At 52.3% G+C, this 22286-nt stretch overlaps 2 protein-coding genes across 13 annotated transcripts in view; both read right to left on the reverse strand.

The window, feature by feature from the left end:
* LOC116149956 (immunoglobulin lambda-1 light chain-like) overlaps nucleotides 1–22286 on the reverse strand; it is a 151152-nt gene that overhangs the window by 94492 nt on the left and 34374 nt on the right. The window lies entirely within an intron of this gene.
* The window catches only part of LOC116149951 (immunoglobulin lambda variable 1-40), a 269579-nt gene that overhangs the window by 89081 nt on the left and 158212 nt on the right, over nucleotides 1–22286 (reverse strand). The window lies entirely within an intron of this gene.

Genomic DNA, 22286 nt, shown 5'->3' on the forward strand with positions numbered 1-22286 from the left:
CAACTCACTCAGCCTCCTCCCTGGCTTCTTATGTCTGAAAATCAGACCTGGCCTCCTTGGGCCTTGATCTCAGTCCCCTTCCTGTCTCTGACCACATGACAACTGTCCCAAGCATCCCGGCCTGTGGATTCTGCTGGGTTGGCTCAGCGGGGTTGCGGGCCTGGCAGGATCCTAGAGAGACAAGAGGGATGCACTGTGCCCTGTCCCCTCAGTGCCCTGGGGGGCACTGTGCATGTGAACCTCCAACGTGGTCCTTGTGCTGTCAGGGGATGAGGTGGTCAGTCCCAACTTCCTGCCAGGCCTGACCCTCAGGCCCCAGTGTACCCCCAGTGCTGATTCCCTCTGAGGCGCCACCTGGGAAGCCCCAGCCTCAGTTCTGATGCTCCTGTTGCCTCTGCTGCCCCCTGCTGGAGGAGGAGAGCCAGACCAGGAGCTCCCTTCCTGCAGGTCACCCCGAAGACCTCTCACCTAAGAGGGTGTGAAGCAGGGATTCCAGCCCTGCCTCTGGGCCATCTGTCACCCCAGCCCTGCCCCGCCCAGCAGAGATTGCGCCTACGGGGTGCAGGTGCGGTTCCCATAACCTTATCTTGGGGTGGAAATGCCCTTCCCGACACTTTGGTTTTGTTATTAGAGTGGCGGGTGCGAGATGAACTTCAGCTTGTCTGCAAAGTGCCAGTGTCCATAGCAACGTGTATGGTACCCTGGGGACCCAGGGCTCCTTGTGTTTAGGAACCAAGATGGATAATATCCCCACCCCAGGAGGGCAGTTGTGTGACGCTGTTTCTGCTTCTTGAGTACATCTGTGCGCAGACGTCATCCTCGTCACCATCCTCGTCACCATCACCATCCTCATCCCTCTTCCTGTTGTTTTCATGTCATCTCCCCACTCTCACAGCTCGTGGGGAGTGAATTTCTAGCTCAGCATCATCTGCCTTTTTGAGGAGACAGGGACTCTCCGGCTTATTCCACTGGGAATCCATCTGGAATTCATACCGATGGCTGAAGCCCTTTCTAGGATTCCTGCAGAAGGAGGACAGGGAACTCCAGGACCTCATGACTCGCTGAGATCCTTGCCACTTATCTCTGTAGTCAATAATATATTTGGGGGCCTTTTTATAATTTAAGGAACAAAGCCTTAACAGCTGTTAAAGCAGAGGCCCAGAGAGCAGAAGTCCCCAGATAAATAGAGAGAAGTGAGGTGAGCCCAGGATGGAGTCCAGGAGTCAGACCCTGGTCCTCTGTGTCTTAACCACGGCACAGGAGCCATGAGGGCCAGGCTGGGTGACAACACTGGGCCCCCAGGGCTCACTGCTGTCCCCACCACATCCTGGCTGGGGGAGGTCAGCAGGGCTGTGTCCCAGGGTAGAGCTGAGAATCTGTGGGAGTGGGAGGCTGGTTTGGCCACGCAGAGGCCTGGCCTGGATCCTGCTGGCTCTGCTGGGCGGGATTGGTTGGTCCTCACTGTCCTAAGTGAGTGGGAGTGACGGGTGTCTCACGGCCAATGTTACGGGGACAGATGAAACTTCAGGGGTCTATAAAGCCTGCGGGTTTACCAAATGCACATTAAGACCAGCTTTTTAAAAATAAACCTTTCTGTCATCTTTATTAGTGTTCTGATTTCTTAGCATGACTGTAATTACTGTCTAGGGTTTTTCATGCAGTTGTGAAGGGCCCCTGAGAGCATTTCTTACAATACAGAGACATTGTCTGACCATGCACAGCGAGCACACTCCTCTCTGTGGACCTTTTGCAGAAGCTCTACTGCCTTGAGTTACAAGGACTCTGAGCTGATGAAGCTGGAGCGGAGAGAAGTGCTGACCACGTGTGAGGGGGGGAGCCTGAGGATCGTCTCCACTAACACTGTTAGTTAGCTGTGACAGACGTTCTGGGTTTCCGGGGAGATGTGGCGGCTGTGAACTGGACACATGGATGTTAGATCTGAAATACAAGAATATGGAGAGTGAGACACAGAGACTGTACTGAGCACCAGTAACCCCCCAATTTGTGTCCAGGCAGAGGGTGAATGGTGATCACTGCACATCTCCTTCTCCTGTTTTGTTGGTCAAAGGACTTCAAAATTGTTTCCTATACTTTATTTCAGACTGAGCAATGTAAATAAATATAGTAAAATATCTATCCATGAAATGTGCCACTAACCACCATGATGGTTCACTTCGTGTGTCCACTGCTGGGCAAGTACGTCCCACTGGTACTCATTTTGGTTGGTGTTGGGGGTGTTACATGAGAGCATTAGCCTTTGGACCCGGGGGCTCAGAGAAGCAGGCAGCACTTCCTGTGTGGGTGGGCTGCATCCCATCCCTGGGGGCCTGGCAAGAGCAAAGGGCAGAGGATGCAGGACTCCCTCCTCCCAGGCGGGCGCTGGGACGTCGCCCTCCTGCCCTTGATGAGAAGCACATCAGCCTCCTTGGATCTGAGGCCTTAGGGCAGAATCACACACGGGCTCTCGGGGGTTCACCTGTGGACGGTGCCTCTTGGGACTTCTCAGCCTCCATAACCTTGATGGCCAGTTCCTCCTAATCCATCTCTGTACCCTACTGGCTGTGTGTCTCTGGAGAAGCCTGCATAATAGGATCGTTTTTGGCTTTACACTCAGTGCCACTAAAGCACATTCACAGTGTTGTGCAGCCGTCACCATCTGTATGTGGAGATTTCTCTCCCTAAACAGAAGGTCTGTACCCATCAGATGGTAGTTTTGGGGGTTCTGGACCAGGGTCCAACTTGAAGACGATGTGTTCAGGGGATAGTCTGCAGGAGGAGCCCATGTGGGGACCGCACTGTCGCTGCAGTTTCTGCCACATCTCAGGGGAGGAGGGCCCTGGGTTTGGGGCCCAGGGCTCAGCCCTCTCCACACCTTAGGCAGCCCCCAGGAGGTGGGGACCCTTCATCCCAGAAAGCACAGGACCTCGCCCCAGGCCTCATTCTGTGGGCTCCCCCTGGAGGAGAGGGATTCCCCCAGAACCCTGGCATCTGTCACAGCCCCCTTCACCAGCAGACACGTGGTTGCATCCGGGGCCAGTGTCACACATCGTGCCTCCTAAACCTTTCCTTTTCTTTCGAAACCTGACCTCAGTCTTTGAAGCCCAGAAGAGCTACCTTCTCCCTTTTCGTCAGGACAAACCGAGGCCCTGAAGGACAGAGTCTTCAGCCCTGGGTGAGCAGGGCCAGGACCCTAGAGGATGCCCGGGTCTCAGCATTACCTCCCACTACTCAGAGGGGACTGGGGGTGAGTCCCAGGCCAGGCAGGGAGGTTTGTGTCCCACTTCCCCATCTACCTGTGTCACTGAGCATTAGGACTACTGCGGTCCCACAGCTGACAGTAGTAGTCGGGCTCGTCCTTGGCCTGGGCCCCGCTGATGGTCAGGGTGGCAGTGTTCTCTGAGTTGGAGCCAGAGAACCATTCCGGGATCCCTGAGGGCCTGCTGTTATCACCGCAGATGACCAGCACAGGGGCCTGGCCTGGCTTCTGCTGGCACCAGGGAGCACTTTTACTGCCAATGTTGTCCCCTCCACAAGTGATCTTGGCCATCTGTCCCAGGTTCACTGACACTGAGGGTGATTATGTCTGTTCGTAGGAGGCCACAGAGCCTGCAGGAGAGAAAGGATACCTGGGCTGGAAAAATGAAGGAACTTTTCCTAGGGGACCCCAGCAGCTGACCTGCATTAATCCCCAGGGAGTCTCTTGGAACCCAGATGCCCCTTCCATCAGTCTCACCCCCAGTGACCCATGGGCTTGGCTGGTTGATGGAGCCCCTGTGCAAATGAGAAGCCTGCCCCCTTCCTCTGGCAGGTGCAGCCCCTCAGGGCTCACACAGCACTGAGCACAGTGTGGGATGTCATCCCTTCCAGCCCCTCATCCTGCAGCAGGACCACCAGCCTCCTGCCCCCACCTGCAACGCCCTTCTGAGCTCAGTCAGAGCCAGGCTTGACCCCAGGCCTGGGCGAGTGTGGATGTGATCCTGGGGGCAGCACTTGTCCAGTGAGCCAGCAGGCTGAGGAGTAGAGGCATCTAGGCCATGGTGGAGGTGCCCTGATTCTGCTACCCAAGGGCGAAGCTGGGCAGGTCTCCCCCCAGGCCTCTCTTATCCCCTTGCTGGAGAGAGAGCTGCTGGGTATGCAAACCAGCCAGCATCCAGGGGGCAGCTTGAAGCTCTCTGATTTCAAAGAAGGGCTCAGCCCCCAGGCACCCAGAAAGGGAGGGGCAGGCCCTGAGACTGTGCCCTCAGCCCATGGGCTCCTCCTCTGCCTGCTGGTCCCAGAGTCTGGGGACATGTCCACCGTATGCTGTTTCTTGGCCTCACTCCTGGATGGCACGGCCACTGAGAGTCCAGAGATGAATCTGTTCTATTTCAATCCATCTGTAGGTGACACTGTGAGGCTGACAGGTGCAGGGTCCTACCCCTGATCACAGCTCCTGGGCTTGAGAGGGAGTAAAATTCATGCTTTGACAAAGCACATGGCATGTGCCAGAGCCGTCGTGGTCTGTGTCTGCCCTTGGCTGTGAGCTGCTTGGGCAGGCTGCATGCTGTCCTCAATGTCCCCATTTTGCATCCGGGTCAGGAACTGACCAGGTGCTGAAATTACTGTTTGCTCTGTAGGTGACTGAGAGGGGGCTCAGGGTTTAATAGCTCTGCCAGGGAATGTTTACCACAATTAATATGCCTTCCGTTGCTGCGGAAAATATTTGTCATAAACATAATTATGATGTGAGTCCGGAAGAGTTTGTTGAGTGACTGCTGTGTGTCAGGCCCAGGGAATCGGGAAGTGGGGAAATCTGGTCCCCTCCCTCTTCTCTGTGAGGGGTGAGTGGAAGGACAGGTGGGGGACCGTGGGGAAGCTCCCAGGGAGCAGGAGCAGCTGTGTCTGGAAGACCGGGGCTCCAAGCACTTGGGAGGGAAGGGACTTGTGATCACTAGGAGGATGGGCGTTTGTGGACAGTGATGGCTTTTCAGCAGGGTATGCATGGGGTGGATGTGGGGGTGGGGCCAGGAAATAGGTACCTTCTGCAGGAGCAGGACTGGGACACTCGGAGCCAGAAAATGTATATTTGAGAGTGAAGGTGACACTGTAGAAGGACACCTGTTCTCGAGTGTGAGGTGTTGGCTACATACCCTCCTGCATGTGGGTCCCCTGATGCACAGGACATGCCCTTTCCAGGTGAATTTGCCGTGTGACTCTGCTGCCCCCCTGGTGGCTATTATACACATTTTTGGAGGCTCAGGTCATCCTCTGTCCAGGTGCAGATTCAGAACCACTGCTCAGGTGTGACTCCCCCAGCAGGGATGGCAGGCCTCGGAGGAGAACATGCTCCTTTCTGCACGGCCCCTGCCTGCCTCAGACCAGGCACGAGGGACTCCAACTCACTATGAAAATATGAGCAGGCTTATTTTCAGAGGGAGATGGCTGGACCCCAGAACCATCACTGTGCAGATCTCTGGGGTCATGAGAGGTCATGTGTGTGGTTCTGGGCTTGGCCTTAGGGGATACAGGACTCAGGGGCTGACTCTTTGTGGTGCTGGCTGATGGTCCAACATGGGTTATGTCCAGGAGAAGTCCCACCGAGACGGAACGAACTACTTGAGACTCTGTGGATAGTCAAGATTGTGAGAGGGAGTGGGCGACCAAGTTCACGAGCCTCTCAAATGCCCTCACATTTATTGTGTACCATCCAAGAAAAAATCACTGACAGTTGTGTGATGGAATGCAGGAAATTAGGGAAAGACAGGATGGGATAGAGTTTGTAGAATCCACAATGAGTACAAAGGCTTAGTTTATCTTTAGGGAAGTCACGGGGAGACCGGAACAAGGTACAGTCTTTAGATATAAGATGTTACTTACAAAGCAGACCACCAGACCTGCCAATTCTTGTCTTGGGGATAATAGACTAGCTAAACAGCAGGAAGCATGCCCAGCGTTTATACCTGAGAGCCTGGGTCATTGCTTTGCAACGAGCAGAGTGCTATATAAAACCTCACTATGCAAGCAAGGCATTGTCTCTGCTTTTTATGGCAAGGAGACAGCAGTGTGGGTGCACAGGCACCTGCTAGCAAAGCAGTTACTAAGCACATTTGTTCCTCTTAAAGATGACAAGTGGGTGGGGTCTATTACAATTTGTTACCCCAATCATGGGTTCCCACAGTCCAAAGCCAAACAAGGGCAGAGGTGGCTACTGCTCCAAAGTCAGAGACAGGACCACACCCACCCACCCAAAGTTCTTTCAGATCCACTTTGTTCTGGCTGATAATCCTTCTTGCAGATCAGTTTGGACAAGACACAGCCCCAGCCTTCGAGTTTCCATCTAGATGGTGGGGCAGCCTAGTGGACGCTCCTGGTTCTGGGACAGAGCGGAGAGTCCCCACAACCTTCTACCTGTGTCTCATCTTCTCTGTTCACCTGAAAGCCAGATGATGGCTATTCTCAGGTCTCTCTCTTCCAGGACTGACCTTTACCCCAGTGCTGCCACTGGTACCAAGACTGTGTGTGACGGGATCCTTGGTTTGGCAGGAGAGAAGTAGTTCTGTTTTATCACCAATGTGGAGGTGGGTGTGGTCCACAAAGTCCCACGGGACCATCGGAGTATCGGATCATGTGACAGAGCGTTGGTGTTGGCCGATGATCCTGGTGTCCCTGGAACTGAAAGAGAGGGGAGGCCTAGCAGTTGTCATTCATCTGTGTCAACAGAGAGCTTCGTTTGAGGAAGACTTTTGCAGCTACTGAGCCCCAGTGGAGGCTGTATTATAACTGTGAGCCCCTAAGTCCACTTGGCCTGGAGCCACCTATGGGGACCAGGCAAGGCCTGAGCAACCGGGTCATGGGTCGGCATGCGCAGTAGCTCTCTGTCCTCAAGTAGAGGAGGTTGATATGAGGTCAGGCCCCCTCAGGTCCTGAAGCCCCTGGGGGGCTGCGTGAGGAAGTGGCCCAAACACCCCTGAGCCCAAGTCCTGCTGCAATGTCTTTTCTCCAGCAACCCCCACCTTTGCCTCGTGGGAAATGTATATCACGAGTGTCACAGAGGAAAACTCTTCGGGCTGGTTTGCAGAGGTTTCCGGGTGATATGAAGACACCCCTGAGAGTTAGCCATCTTGGTCCTTCCGCCCCATCGGGGACATCCCTGAAGGGCAGCAGTGGAGGAAGATTCTCCTTGATTGATGAGTGACCATTTGAGCAGGGTACCTGGTGCATTAGCCTGGACACAGAGGGGGCTGCAGGAGGCTGTCTACTAATTTATGGGCTGAGACTCAGAGTTTGGCTGGACTGTCAGAGACGTGGCAGGAATACATGGAAAATATATGAGTAGAACCCCCGAAGGGACCCAGAGATTCAGTTCTTTGTGTACCATGAAATGCTTAGCAATGTGTGTCCTGAAAAGGAAGTGATGTTAATAACCAGGTGGACAGGAGGACCCGCTCTGTGTATAGCAGTCTGCCTCCCTTTCCAACCATCGCCGGGTGGGCACCATGACCCGGTGCCCCTGTGGGAAGGGGAGGGTGAGACACAGGCTAGTCAGGATGGCTCCACTGTCTACAGCTGACCTGCCCACAGCCACGTCCATCACCAGCCTGCCAACAGCACAGACTAGCATGGCTCCTGTGGGACACCCTTCCCTTGGGAATCTGCAAGGGACCAGGTACTCAGTGGATGACATCTGACCTCTTCCAGCATGGAGGGGGGAGCCCTGCTCTTACTGACAGATCTTTCCGGCAGACTGGGAGTCGCCCTCTCTGACTGCAGTGCTTCTGCCCCAGCTGTTCTCCCCGGACTCATAGAATTCTGTGTTTCCTCACGGGGCTTCTGACCGTGAGCTCGTTCCACATCAGAAGAGGGGCTGCCGTGGGCCCAGGCTCCTGGGCTTCACCGGTCCCACCTCTTTCCCCAACATCCCGAGGTTGCTGCCTTAGTGATGGACCAACAGCCAATGGAAGAGACGGTCACTCTGCCAGCCAAGTGCCAACACCGTGTGAGGGTGGGTAATGCCCTCCAGGTGTGAGATATGCTCTAAATCTGTGCACAATATATGATGCTCCTTCCATCACCAGGATTCACGGGGCCAGGATTCAAGGTGAGGGGGTGGGAGGGTTCCACCTATTATCATCCCTGGGACCTGCTGAGGACATTTGCTCCCTGTCCCCTGACCTCCACCCTGCTGGCCTGGGGTCTTAGGACTGAAGGGAAAATGCTTCCACCCAGAGACACGACCATATTCCCATTTCACTGAGAGCTCAGACTCCCTTGTGATGTAGGGTCCTCCTGCATCGCTGGACGTCCCTACTGACTCCACCAAGGCCCTCCTCCCCCCACACATAACTTAGGCGCAAAAACACCATGACAGCAACATCCTGCCAGCCAGAAATGCACCCCTGATCCACCGTGTGTAGAGCAGCCTGGAGGGTGGTGGGAAGGGCAGTCTGGGAGCTCAGATCTGGGGGAACTGGGCCAGAACTGTCACGGCCTTTGCCACAGGCCTCCAGGGACTAGAGGAGAGGGTGACAGAGATGCAGGGTGTTTTATGTCCTACTTCCCCATCTGCCTGTGTCACTGTGAGCATTATAACCACTGCTGTCTGCTGACTGACAGTAATAGTCGGCTTCGTCCTCGGCCTGGGCCCCGCTGATGGTCAGGGTGGCTGTGCCCCCAGAGCTGGAGCCAGAAAACCGCTCAGGGATCCCTGAGGGCCTGCTGTCATCACCATAGATGACTAGCACAGGGGCCTGGCCTGGCTTCTGCTGGTACCAGTTAGCATAATTGCTTCCAATATTGCCTCCTTGGCAGGTGATCCTGGCCGTCTCTCCCAAGGACACGGACACTGCGGAGGGCTGAGTCAGTGCAGAAGAGGCCGCATAACCTGCAGGAGAGGAGAGGAGAGTGATGGTGAGGACCAGGGTCTCATTCCTTAGGACCATGCACCCTTCAGCATCCCATTGCTGAGCTGATGTTGAGGGCCCAGCTGATCCCTGGGTACCCTGGGGGCTGAGCCCTGGGGGCAGGACCTGTGCAGAGAGAAAGGAGCGGGAGCAGGAGTGGGTTCCAGGCCATGGTGGAGGCGCCCTGAGCTCTGCCTCTGAGCCCACAGCTGGGGGTGGGGTCTCAAGGACTCTCTTATCCTCAGAAGGGACATCCTTATGCAAATCTACTTCCTGGCCCTGTGGCCCTGGTGATCGTCTCCCTGCTGAGCAGAGAGCATTTGGGCTCAATGGAGGATGTCACTAGAGGCCCCAGTCCCAGGCCCGGGCCCAGGTCCCAGAAGTGTCTCTGGTGCTGAGTGAGGAAGTGCTGCCCCCTGCCCCCAGCAGAGAGAGGCGCACCTCAGTCTGGGCCTGGGCTTGCCCTCTGGGCCTGGGTGACACCGTCATCCTTTCTCGGGCTGCGGGCATCACAGGGTGGGCTGGGCAGTGCTCATAGCATGTGCTGTGGTGACAGCAGTCACCATGCTGCTCTGAGAGGCCATTATTCCAACATTGGACACAGTGAAGTTGATCTTTTTTCTTCTGAGGCACATTTGGATTGTTTATGTCATGGTGCCTGTTTTAGAGGAATCCACAGAAGAAGATCACCAGGATGTGGGGTGATTCAGGAATCCTTTCATGACACCGGAAGCAGAGTTTGTAAAAGGAAAGTTTGAGAAGTTAAATCTCACCAAAACTAGAATGTTTTGGGTTTGAAATATTTTAAATGAGGATAAAATAAATAAGTAATAGACACATAGAAAACTTTGCAAACCACATATCCAACACAGAGCTGGTGTTTAGATTATTCTCAAAACTAAATGGTAAGAATTAACTGACAGAGTCTGTTTAAAGAATGAGCAAAATTAAGAGCAAGTATTTCATGGAAGAGGACGCAGAGACGGGAAACAGCTCATGGAAAGATGGGTATCAGTTGACGTGAGAGTAATGCCGGCGCAGCAGCGTGCGGAACAACTGCACACCCATCAGCGTGAGTAAAGTGAAACGTGGTGACAGCCCGGACACTGCAGGGCCATGGACAACCGGGTCCCTCCTGCGACGCTGGTGGGATGTGAACTGGACCAGTTGTTTGGGAACAGTGGCAGCATCTTCAAATTGTAAACTGCAGTTGGGTCCCTATGATCCAGCAACTGCTCTCCTGTGACTTTAGTTCAAGAAGTGAGAGCTACTGTTCCCACTGAGCCCTGTGCACGGCTGTTCAGAGTAACTTCCACACAGTAGCCCCCAAGGGAGACTGACCTGACGTCCTGCAGAGGAGGCTGGGTCCCAGACGCTGTACCTGAATATTGGAACAGGACTCAGCCCTGAGAAGGAGGGGACTCTTAGAGCACACGGCAGTTTTGAGAAATCTGCAGGGGGTTATGCGGAGTGAAAGATGCCATTTCCAAAAGCCTTCATTCTCTGAGTCTAGTTCTTATTTCTTTGTAGAATTTCTGAACAAAATTAGAAATGAACAACTAGGTAGTGGTTGCAGGGGTCAGGGGCAGAGAGGGGGCATGGGAGAAAGGCAGTCGGTATTGTTATTAAGGTAAAACACGAGGGTCCTTGAGGTAGTGGAACTGAATTATTTCTTGACCTCTCTGCTAGATTTGAACCTACATACATGATAATATCACACAGGACTCAACACACACACACACATACACACATACACACTCACAAATTAGTACACGTAATACTGGGAAACTCTGAGCTTGAACTTTGGGTAATGGTTTGATCAAACACTTGACCAACAAGATATGAAGTTGACAAATAAACCCTTAAATTATGTTCACCAGTGTAAGTCACTAAAGAAAATTAAAAACATGCGATGCCACTTGATGTGCATGACAGTGACTTTGGTAACAGCCTAATATGCCCAGAGCTCAGGGGGTGGGCAGCAAGTGTAACTCTCCTCAGTGGCTGAGGACCACAGAAAGCAACGTCGGGCACCCACGCTGGATAATAGTTTGCCAGAGTCTTAGACAGGCGCTCCTGTACCTGCCGTAGGAGCCATCAATTCCATTCCCAGGTGTTTCCCTGAGTGAAATGAAAACTTATGCCCACAAACCACCTGTAACAAGTATTATAAAGGCTTTATGTGAAACTGTCAAAGTGTGGACTCTCGATCCAACCCTAATTTTACAACCAGTGGACGATGAACAAACTGTGGTGCATCCATGCAGTGGAATATACTCAGTAAGGGGCAGGCAGTGAACAATTAGCACCTGAAAGAAAACAGACAGATCTCAGGTGCATCACACTGGGTGAAAGAAGCCAGAACCAAGGGGTGCCCTGTGTCACTGCATTTCGTGATGTTCTGACCAGGAGTCAACTGTAGGGACAGACAGCAGGCCAGCAGTCCCAGAGGCGGGGCTGGAGGAAGGGCCGCCCCCAAAGGCGCCTGGGGCAGCTATGGGAATAACAGAGCTACTGGCTGCTGTGGTAGCAGGATGCTTACTTCTGTATATGCATTTATAAATACTCTTAGAAGTGTTTCTAAAAGTTGTAATTTTTTAGCATATGTAAATTATAACCAAAAAAAGAATAAAGAAACAGTGGAAGAATATTCCCAAGTGCAAACTCTCACTTAGAGATTGTGAACACCAAGTCCAGAGAAAGCAGAGGACACTTTCCTCAGAACAGGGAGGGAGGGAGGGAGGGAGCGAGCAGGTGTGGGCAGAGACAGACCCTGGACTTCAAGGCTGTCCCTGCCAGCCCACCCTAACCATATCTCTCTGACCTTGGCTCTGTACTGGCAGACTCCTCCCTGGCTGGTGTCCATCTAAGCACAGAAAGAATAGATTTTATTTGTCCCACTTTTTCTTCCATGTCCTTACTCCCTGCAGTCTGTCCCTCTGTCTGTCCATGACAGGCTCCTTCGGACTTTCTTCCAGTTCTTAGCAGCACAGGTCCTGGGGGTATGGAAATGCTCAGACCCACATGGGGGTGGGTTTGTTCACTGCAGTTTTCCTGGCTCCTTCCCTCCAGTGTAAGGGGGCAGGACATGCCCCATGAGAGGACCGGCAGGGGCATGTTTGGGACAAAGTCACTGCAAACCCTTGGAGAGAACAAGCCTTTCCTGGAATGGGGGGATGAGATTGGATGGCCGTGTGTCCCCTGAGAGTGCAGCCAGACATGGGTGATAGAGGTCCCTGCTGGACTGAACCCCAGGAGTCTCTCTACTCCTGCTACCATCCCACCCTGTCCATCCTTCCCCGGGAGACCAGTCACCCCTCCCCTCCTGCCCTTGTGGCCTCAGTCAGGCTACGGGAAACTCCTGGACTCTCCTTGTCATCTCTCTGTCAACAGGGGCCCCACTGAGGTCCAGGATCCAGCAGTGAAATCCCATGTGACCCGGTGAGGTCAGGGCCCAGGGTGAGGGTTACTTTGGTCAACACAGCTGCTCGCCGCGGACTCAGTGGTCTGGGTGTGCATGAAAGTTTCTGCCTATTTGGTGGCTCAGATGAGCAAGCAGATTCTGAGTCTGATGCTGGATAATCTGGTGACCACAAAAGGAGATGCTGAGGTAATTACCACTGGTCAGATGTGTCCCTCTGACTGTTCTTCTATTCAGGACCTCTTTCCCCTATTCATGGCCGATTCAGACAACCCCAGGACACACTGGTCCAGCCAGGAAATGTTTCACCCCTGATTCAGCATGTGAAGATCTGCCTGGAGGGCGGGGAGTGGGCAGAGTGCAGCCTGGGAGCTCAGATCTGGGGAACCGGGCCAGACCGGTCATTGATTTGTCCACAGGCCTTCTGGTTTTGAAGGTAGGGTGACACAGATGGAGAGGGTTTGTGTCCCACTTCCCCATCTGTCTGTGTCACTGTGAGCATTATAACCACTGCTGTCATATGACTGACAGTAATAGTCGGCCTCATCCTCGGCCTGGGCCCCGCTGATGGTCAGGGTGGCGGTGCCCCCAGAGCTGGAGCCAGAGAACCGCTCAGGGATGCCTGAGGCTCTCTTGCTGTACTCATAGATGTCGAGCACAGGGACCTGGCCTGGCTTCTGTTGGTAACAGTGAGCATAATAGCTTCCTAAGTTGCCTCCTTGGCAGGTGATCCTGGCCGTCTGTCCCAAGGACACGGACAACACGGAGGGCTGAGTCAGTGCAGAAGAGGCCACAGAACCTGCAGGAGAAGACAGTAGAGTGAGAGTGAGGATGAGGGTCTCATTCCCTTGGACTACGCACCCCGCAGCATCCCTGTGCCGAGCTGATGTTCAGGGCCAGGCTGATCCCTGGTACCCTGGGTTGTGAGCCCTGGGGGCAGCACCTGTGCAGAGAGAGTGGAGGGGGAGCAGGAGAGGGGTCCAGGCCATGGTGGAGGTCTCCTCAGCTCTGCCTCTGAGACCTCAAGCAGGGCAGGGCTCACCAGGTCCTCTCTTATTCCCTCCTCCATCCATTGGGGCTGTGAGTGCTAAGCGGTTATGCAAATGTCCTTTTCCTTTGGGGCTGAATTTTGATCCAAAGCAGTTGTGGCCTCAGGACAAGTGACTCAGGAGGACAGACTTGTTCCCCCATGTCCTCCTAGCAGCTCCAGGGCAGGGAATCCACCCTGGCCTCTGACCTTTACTCCGGATGAATCCTGGAATCACTGCTTAGGTTGTGGATATGGTGCATGAATTATCATCTGTTGATGGTGCAAGGTCCTTAGTGTGACAAGTTTACTGGACATTAAATAATCTGATTATAATTGCCAATACTTTCTGAACATAACATTTTCCCTGTTTGTTCTCCATTCTCCAAGGTGAACATCAGCACTCACGCCAGGCAGGGGTGTGCCTGGAGGGAATTTCCGGCTCTTGTTTTCAAAACAGCCCACACAGGACATGTTTACATCTTCTCTGCAGCCTCTGGCTTTCTGTGTGTAGCAGGAGATCTTGTGCCCCTTGTCCAGGCTGTCACATGCTAATTTAAATATTCTCCTGGGACATGGTCTTCCCCTGGGAAGGTCACTATCTTTGCAGGTCACCCAGATCCTCTTTCATTGCACCTCTGAGAGTTTGGACACTGGCTTTGTGAGCAAAGCCAGGCATTGTGAGGCTGTCAGGATCTTCTTTCTTTCCATGAAGGAGAGACACATTCAGCCAACAAATGATCAGTCAGTGACTGTCCAGATTCCAACCCAGTTCCTCCCCGGACGTGGTTTCAGATAAAGACAAAGCCTTTGGTATAACTGGGTGCCTTCTGTTCAGTTGGGGAGGTACGTGGAAACAGAGCAGGTGCTGTTGATGGTGACTGTGATTTACAGCACCCGCACCTGGTAAAGTGTGGTACTGGTGACCTGGTTGGTCCGCACTTCGGATAGAGAAGTGGTAGTTTGCCAGTTTCTTATGCGCAGCTCCCCTCTACGGGCGACCTGCCTTCAGTGTACCAGCTCATCGCCGGCTGACCTGTGGACCTTTCATTGTGTGTCCTGCTTTTCCCATGGGCATTGTCCCCACTGCGTGGTGGCAACACTGGGTCTCCTCCAGCCTTACCTCTCCTCTTCTCCATTACTTTTATGAAGAGTGGCTCTCAGGCAAATCCCCAGTTCAGCTTCCTGCTTGCCCCCAGGGCTGAGTCCCTGTGGGAAGAGAACCTGCCAGATGAAGGGTGTGTGGAAGTGTGGGGGTGCTGAGGGCTTTATTTCTGTGTCCCTTCTTCTGTCACCCACTCTCCCTCGGTGTGAGGGTCATCACAGCTGCTGAGGGCTGCGTGGTGACAGTCATGGGAAGTGCAAAGATGTCAGCTGAAAAGATTCACAGCTGGGCCAGTTCCCCACAAACACAGACGTGGACCCACAGCTCCCCCTGTTTCTCACACGTCCAAAAGTCTCCTTACTCCAAAGAGACTTCAGGCCTGAAGGACTCATCTTTGGGCCTGTGACTGACTCCCTCGGTCTTTTCTTGAAAACCTCTAAGTGAAATATCTCAAGTTTATGCTCTACATGAGCTTAGAAGTCCTCGAGTCCAGCCAGTGACTTGCTATCAAATACTGTCTGTGTCTTCTTGCACATTGTGTCATAAAGGGAACATGTGTGGTCATTTGGAGACTCCCCTTTGGATTCACCCCAAAGTCTGGTCATTTATGTGGACCTGGGACTCCTTGCCCTGGGCTGAATGTCTATTTAGTAAGTTTTATTTCAATTCTCAGGGGAGCGGCTGAGGAAGATGTAGTGGGGGGTGTGACCCTCCTCCGCGGGGCTGGGTTGGGTATTTTAGACGTGTTGATGTGATTAGCTGGTGGCCCTCACATTGTAAGATGGATCAGCCAGCTGCAGGGATTTGGGAGACTGAGGCACCACTAAACCTCTAGAGATTATTTCCCTCTGGGAGGTTTGAATCCTAAATGGAGCCCAGGGACTCCCTGAGAAGTGCAGGTGACTTCTAGTCACGTGATAAGGAGATGAGAGAGGAAGGAAAACAAAGGTGTTTGCTTAATATGTGTATACACACACACACACACAGACACACACTCAGAGACACACACACAGACACAAAGAGACAAACACAGAGTCTCACACACACACACACACACTCACAACAAAGTAAAGAGGAGACACCCCTGATGCCTGCAGCCCTCATGTCCGTGGCCAGTCCCGCAGGCACAGCTGGGATCCACAGCCCCCTCCTTCTGCTGCTCAGGCTCTGTTTCCTTTGCCTTCCGCAAACGTCTCAGCTCGTCATGGTTCTTGAACTTGGGGTGGGGGTGGTGACTCAAACTTTCATTCCCGAAGGTTCTGGGCTATGAGCAGACCTGTTTGGACTGTCTGGTTGATCTTGGTTTGTGGTGGCCCACGTTGCTGAGTCCTTGCATAATTTCTGGCCCGGTCACCATTGACACCTGTTCATGAGGCCATGGGAGGAAGACACAGGAGGCTGGGGAGAGATGCTGCCTGGGATCTGCACAGTGAGTCATCCTAGCCCCTTGATTACAAAAGTCCTCCTGGACTGAAGTCACCCAGTGGTGAATGTTCACAGTTGACTCAAATACCTTCACTTTATTTTTTTAGCTCACCTGGAGAAGTCTATCCACATACCTCTCACCAAATTAATTTTTTCACCAAGTTTCCTATCTTGTTTCTTCCAAGTCCTTGACCATCCTGCCAAAACCATGACTCGGTGTATAATTGCATGCTTGGCCATTTCTCCTTCCAAAAAGCATGAACAGCTGTGCTGCCGGAAGTGCTGCCCACGGAGGGTGTCCTCTCACCGTGTCCCTGGAGGATGCCCTGAGAGGGGCCACAGTGGCTCAGCTGCCCACCTGTGGTGTGCTCTTTGCCAAGGGCACCTGGCCATATAGTTCGGTGGTTCAGATGGCACTCAGTTCATGGTGGGATGTTCAGGCCACGTGGTAACTGTATTCTGCAACTGGAGAAATGACCACAGGATGGATTCGGGGACCGACTTGAGCCACTTTGAGACAGATGTGAGATAAAACACTGTTCACTGTTCAGCTGATCTCCAGAAACCCCGGCTCTCACTGGAGGGCCACAGTGAGGTTTGGGTCCCAGGATCAAAGTCAGTTCATAACCGGAGTCCAGTAGTCCCTGCAAAGCCTGATTATTTCCTTTTCCCCAGTGCACAATTACCCCGATAAAGGCTATTGGTGCCTTTGGGGAAGCTTGGGAGAAAAATCAACAATATGAATTTTCAGTGATGTACCAGAGTTCTTCCTCAAGGGGATGAAGCCTCCGTTTTCTTCATAGGGATCTGGGTCTGTAAATTGGTTCCAGGCTGGGAATCCACTGATTTAGGGGCTGTGATGCTCTTTTTGTGATTTAAGTTAAACTTTTGCTCACTGGAACTACACGTGTTTTTTTTTTTATAAGGCCAAGTAAGTATTGAGCCCGCTTCCTGCCTATTTCACCACTAGGAATACCTCAATCACCAAGCCAGGGTCATTGATACGTGCCTGTCAGACTGTTCTGATGGTTGCTGGGACTCTGCTGGCCATGACTGTAACCTTGCCCTTGGCGGGGGACATCACCCCGGCAGGGGGCTGGAGAACCCGGAAAGCTAGTGATTTAATTCAGTTTGCTTCCAGAGGCCTGTGACTCAGGGGCCAGTGATGTAAGTCCAGGTCTGAGTTGAACAACTGAAGACCCAGCAGTGCCAGTGACCCAAGTCAGGAGAAGATGTCTCTGATGACGTGGAGGGAGCATATGCCCCTTCCCATTCATTTCTGTTCTATTCAGACCCTCCACTCATGGACCCTGCCCACCAGCATTGGCACCAGTGATCTTCTTGACTAAGTAAATGGATTCCAGTGCTAATCTCCTCTGGAAACAGCCTCACAGAGATATCGAACATGATGTTTTTGCAGCAGCACGGGCACCTCTTCCCCCAGGCAGGTAGACACTGACCACTAATCATCATACTGCTGATGAGATGTGGAAAGAGTGGCCCATTTGTGACCCATGTCACATGGGAAGAGGAAGCAATTACCCTCCCAAGGGAATAATCCCAGGTGCGTGTTTCCTGTCACCTTTGGTGTGGGAGGAGAGAGGTGCCCAGACAACTCATGGCCGAGCTGCCTGAGCCCGCTGCTCAGGGCGTGGAGACTCTTCCAAGCAAGGAGACAGCCCGTGAACTCAGAGCAGGATTTGGTGTCACTTCCACATGAAATTGGGCCACTGTGTGGTAACTCACACTGTGATATGAGGCACAGAAATAATCAGCCTCGTCCTCAGACTGGAGCCCAGAGATGGTCATGGAGGCCGTGTTGCCAGACTTGGAGCCAGAGAAGCGATCAGGTATCCCCGAGGCTCCTTTTTGACCTCATGAATCAGGAGTTTTGGGTCCATTCCTGGGAGCTGTTGGTAGCAGGAGACATACTTTCCAGCCCCATCACTGCTGGTTGCAGCACAGGAGATGGTGACCATCTGTCCCGGAGTCCCGGACACCGAGGGAGGCTGAGTCTGGGCAGACTGGGCCCAGGACCCTGAAAAGAGCAAAAATACACTCAGGTCAGTTCAGGGCTTGGTCTCAGGTCATCCTGAGGACATAGAAACTGGGAGGAACCAGATATCCTCGTGCCCCTTCCCTGGAGCCTGACCTGTGCCCTGAGTGAGGAGAGTGACAAGGAGCAGAGCCCAGGCCATGGTGGAGATGCCCCAGAGCGCTGCCTTCTGAGCCCCCAACCCTGGTCCTTGTCCCACAGACCTCTCTTATTCCCTCCCCCGGCTGCAGAGTTGGGAAGGGCCTTAATGCAAACCTGCTCCTGTCCCTGCTTTCCCACCCCCTCTGACCTGGCCATTTAGTGGAGATACTTCTGCCTTCATGGACACAGAGCCAATCTGGGAGAATTAATACTCTGATTTTTTTTTATCATGACACACTGACCATTACAGGGCCCCCGAATTTGATCCACCCTTTGTTTCCCTGTCATTCTGTACTAGAGTGAAGGTATCGTTGGCTAACAATCCCCCCAAATTATTTTCAATTCTATGTGTCAAAAGTGATGACAGGGGATAGAAGGGCTGGAATTAGTTAGAGATTCAATCTGTTCTCGTCCTGACATCAAAGGAGAGCTGGGTGTGTCCACCCCTCGCTCCATCTTACCTCATCAGCAAGATTGTCCCCTTGTCCCTCAGTCCGCTGTCTCTGTGGTGCTCTGAGGGGGAGTCCCCAGGACAGTTGTTGGTGTTTCTAGTAAAGGGATCATGAAGCAGAACCGATGGGGACCCTGCACCCCAAACTCTCACTGACGGGCTTCAGGAGGCATAAGCTGTGGGACTTCACCCTAGGCAGGTGAACCGCAGGGGAACCTTCCCCAAACCCTGTCCCTTGCTGCCCCCTGGTGGCCTCAGGTGGGGCATATGGTGGCCAGGGAGGCAGCTGAGGGTGGCTGACAATTCAACTCTGATCCCCCACTTCTCTTGCCTCCCCTTGCAACTCAGCTGATGCTCCTGCTTCTTGTCACAGAGATCACAGTTGATGGCAAAAGGAGCACCTGGTACCCACAGAGCAGATCCCTGTTTCCTTTCCGGGTACATGGAGGGGGCTCCAGGAGTGATGGCTCATGTATGTGTGTGTGTGTGTCTGCACGCGTGCTGCTGTGTGTGCGTGTGTCTTCTGTGTGTGCATTTACAAAGAGAGAGCGCAGCCTGAGATAGAACCTAACCTGACTTGATGGTGAAAAGTTGGGTTTTCCTTGCATCTAACCTGATCCCAGGGGCAGGCACACACACAGGTTTTGTGCAGGGAAGAACTGCCCTTAGGTTGAGCCTAAAGTCTTTGGAAAGACCTGCTTGCAAGACTGGCCCTTGGTTTGTGTCTGGGAATTTCATTTTGGGAAGGCTCCAACTCTTCTCTGATAAGAATGACCCACTGACCCTATGGGATTATGTAAACTTATGGTTTAGGCTGAACCACTGACCTTCCCCTGAAAGTCCAGAATTTTGGTGGGTGCCAGGCAGAGGTTGCTGGGAGACCAGTCTAAGAGAAGGTAAGAAACCTGATGGCCCGAGGAGCCTCCTTGGGACACAATTATTCTTGGACATTGTCACAATTTGATGCTGGGGAGGAAGCCCTTCCTTGTGGCTCCCCTGGGACAGGTCTCCTGGAAGCTTCTCCTGGTTTTCTCAGACTTCACCTCATCCTCTGCTGCCCTTTGCTGGCTCTGCTTTGTCTCCTGAAGGAAATCACAGTGACAAGCGTGAGTCTCTAGGATCCTGGGAGTCTTCTTAGTGACAAAAGCTGTGGCCTGAGTACTTGGGGACCCTGGACACTGGATGGCCTGAGTAAACAAGCAGGAGCTAAGGCTTCCTCCCTTCTCTTCCCTCTGTACCCAGGGGTAAATGGGATCAGAGCATCGTGGTTTGCACTGAAGTCACCACTCCCGGGTCACCCCAGGGAATCACTCAGTCTTGAGCACTGAAAATTCTCTGCTGCTCCCCACTGACAACATAGCACCCCAAGAACAAGCTCCTGTCCACACTGCAACGTCTGCCCCCTTGCCTTTCAGTGTGGGCTCCTGTCCACACCACTCTGGGTTCTCTCTGTGGTTCCTGGATCCAAAGGGGGAAGCCCAGATGCAGCCCCACGTGCCCTCACGGAAGCTGCTGCAGCAACAAGCACGTTGACCTCATGTGCTCCCTGAGCCCCCGCGATTCACCTCAGGACACCACACGCCTCTCTTGTGGGGTCCCCAGTATTAGGAGGGACTCCTGTGCCAGGCAGCACACCGACTGTCCTTGTTCTGGGGGAAATAGCCACGTAGTCCAGCCGCACAGGCTAATGCCCACTGCTTCCCTCTGCATTTTGTCCTTTAAAAAGTTTGCAGTGGGGTCATAAGTAATACAAACCACCTGCAAGAACGTTCTTCATTTAACACGTTTCACTGTGATTCATGTTTTTTTTTTTAATTAACACCTTTATTGTGGTGTGATTCTTGTAACGTCAACTACATGCATTTAAGATGTACAATTTGATGAATTTTGATAGACGTATACTGTGATTCTTCATTGGATATTTTTTATGAATTGTACTTGTGTGTTGCAAATATAAAGATGGCCAAGAGTATGTATATAATCCCGCATACAAATGAGACTTTTTTTTTTATTGTAAGTTAATTTCATCAGGGATTCTTCATCTCTGCTCCAGAAAATGTGACCTAGGTGGGACTCCTGGACGTCCCTGGTGCAGAACCCAAATTTGCTGTTGACTCTGAAGGAAAATCCCCTCCATGCACACCCCACCAGGTCCCACTTCCAGGTTTTGGAGACGCTGCAACATCCACCTTCAGTCCAGAGCTCCATCCCCGCATGAGCCCAGAATACAGTTGGGGCATCACAGTTGATGAGGCACAATGGAACAGATGCTTGTGTTTTGAATCTGTTTCCTTGTGTCCTGAGGTTTTCTTTTCCTGGAGATGCACAGAATCAAGATATAATTTATCTTAAAAACCAGATACTCGTTATGATGTATATTTCCAAATATATTTCAAAGATTGGATGAAAATTTGTCCAAAGATTTCTGATCATGCAAAGAGGCAAAATGAGAGTCTCTTAATTTAGTGTGTGTTAAACATTAGAGACCTGGTGTGGGGACTGGAGAGGGCAGGGCTCATGGAGGGACACAAGACTGACCACTGCTCAGAATCTCATGCACAGACACACACATCTGCCCATAAAGAGCCGGAGTGATTGTTTAAACTGCAAGCTCAGAGTCACGATATTCAGGAGGATGTTTGATATCACATGTCGGTAAAGTGTTTGGGCTGTGACTTTTTAAGATGTGTACAGCCATATTGAGCTCAATCTCATTTAAAAAAAAAAGGTTTTCTAACAAAAATGTAAGATGAGTCTTAAATGCAGATGCCTATCACATAGAAAAAGAGAACAGGAGAGCAGACAGAGGGACAGAACGCCCCACTGTCCCCACAGCCATGGGGGAGGGCACGAAGTAAAAGAGGATATTCTGGGAGAGGGAAAACAGTCTGATTCCCGGACCCCAAACCAAGGAGCAGCTATTATCCCAATGACAGTACAGTCTAGAAATGAACTTGCTGCCGATTCTCAGCAATACACCAGAGCTATGACCAGATAGATAGTAAGACCTGTGGTTCTGGTCCAATGGAAAATGCTGGGATGAAGAAATATGATTATTCACATGGAGACTAGCATGGAATTTGGAAAATGACAGGCCTAATTGGCAAGGGTAAAAAAATCAGATATATCAGGAAGATGATGTGTTTAGGAAAAGTGGGCACATGGCGGGCAGGGGGTGAGCCTGATTGGGGGGTCTTCCAAACAGAGGAGCCTTCAATGAAACAGCCCTGCTGACACGGGGCTGCACCTTCATGAGAACCAGGAGACACAAGCACAGAGAAGAGCTGCTCCAGGTGGTAGGTGGCAGAAAACAGCAGAAATCAACTGTTCTTCTCTTCACTTGTAAGTGTGGATGTGACTTGTTATGCAGCAAATAGATTCCTAATGCACTTTGTTTTTCATCTCATCAATTTAAGTGAATTCACATAATTTCAATTTTATGAAAGGTTGCATTTTGAAACTGTCTCCCAATTTCAAGAAAATGCAACTATTGAACCCAGTACACTTCTGCCCACTTTAAAATTGAATTCTGACAGTTATTAGATTAATGGGGATTCCACCTACAACCGGCACTGGCTCCTCATGGGGACACGTGTCCTGATGTCCCTCAGGAATGAGGGACACACCCTCCAGCACATCCTCCTGTGGAGCCACCTTGCAAGGAGCCCATCATCTTGGGGAGACAGCCCTCTGCAGTGTGGTTCCCGGAGAAGGGTCACCCAGGTGAGGAGAGGGCAACTGTGAGAGACCCAGGGTTTGTCCCTGACCCCTGGCTCAGCCC

This window comes from Camelus dromedarius, chromosome 31 (genome assembly GCF_036321535.1).
Source record: "Camelus dromedarius isolate mCamDro1 chromosome 31, mCamDro1.pat, whole genome shotgun sequence".
In the NCBI taxonomy this organism is placed as follows: domain Eukaryota; kingdom Metazoa; phylum Chordata; class Mammalia; order Artiodactyla; family Camelidae; genus Camelus; species Camelus dromedarius.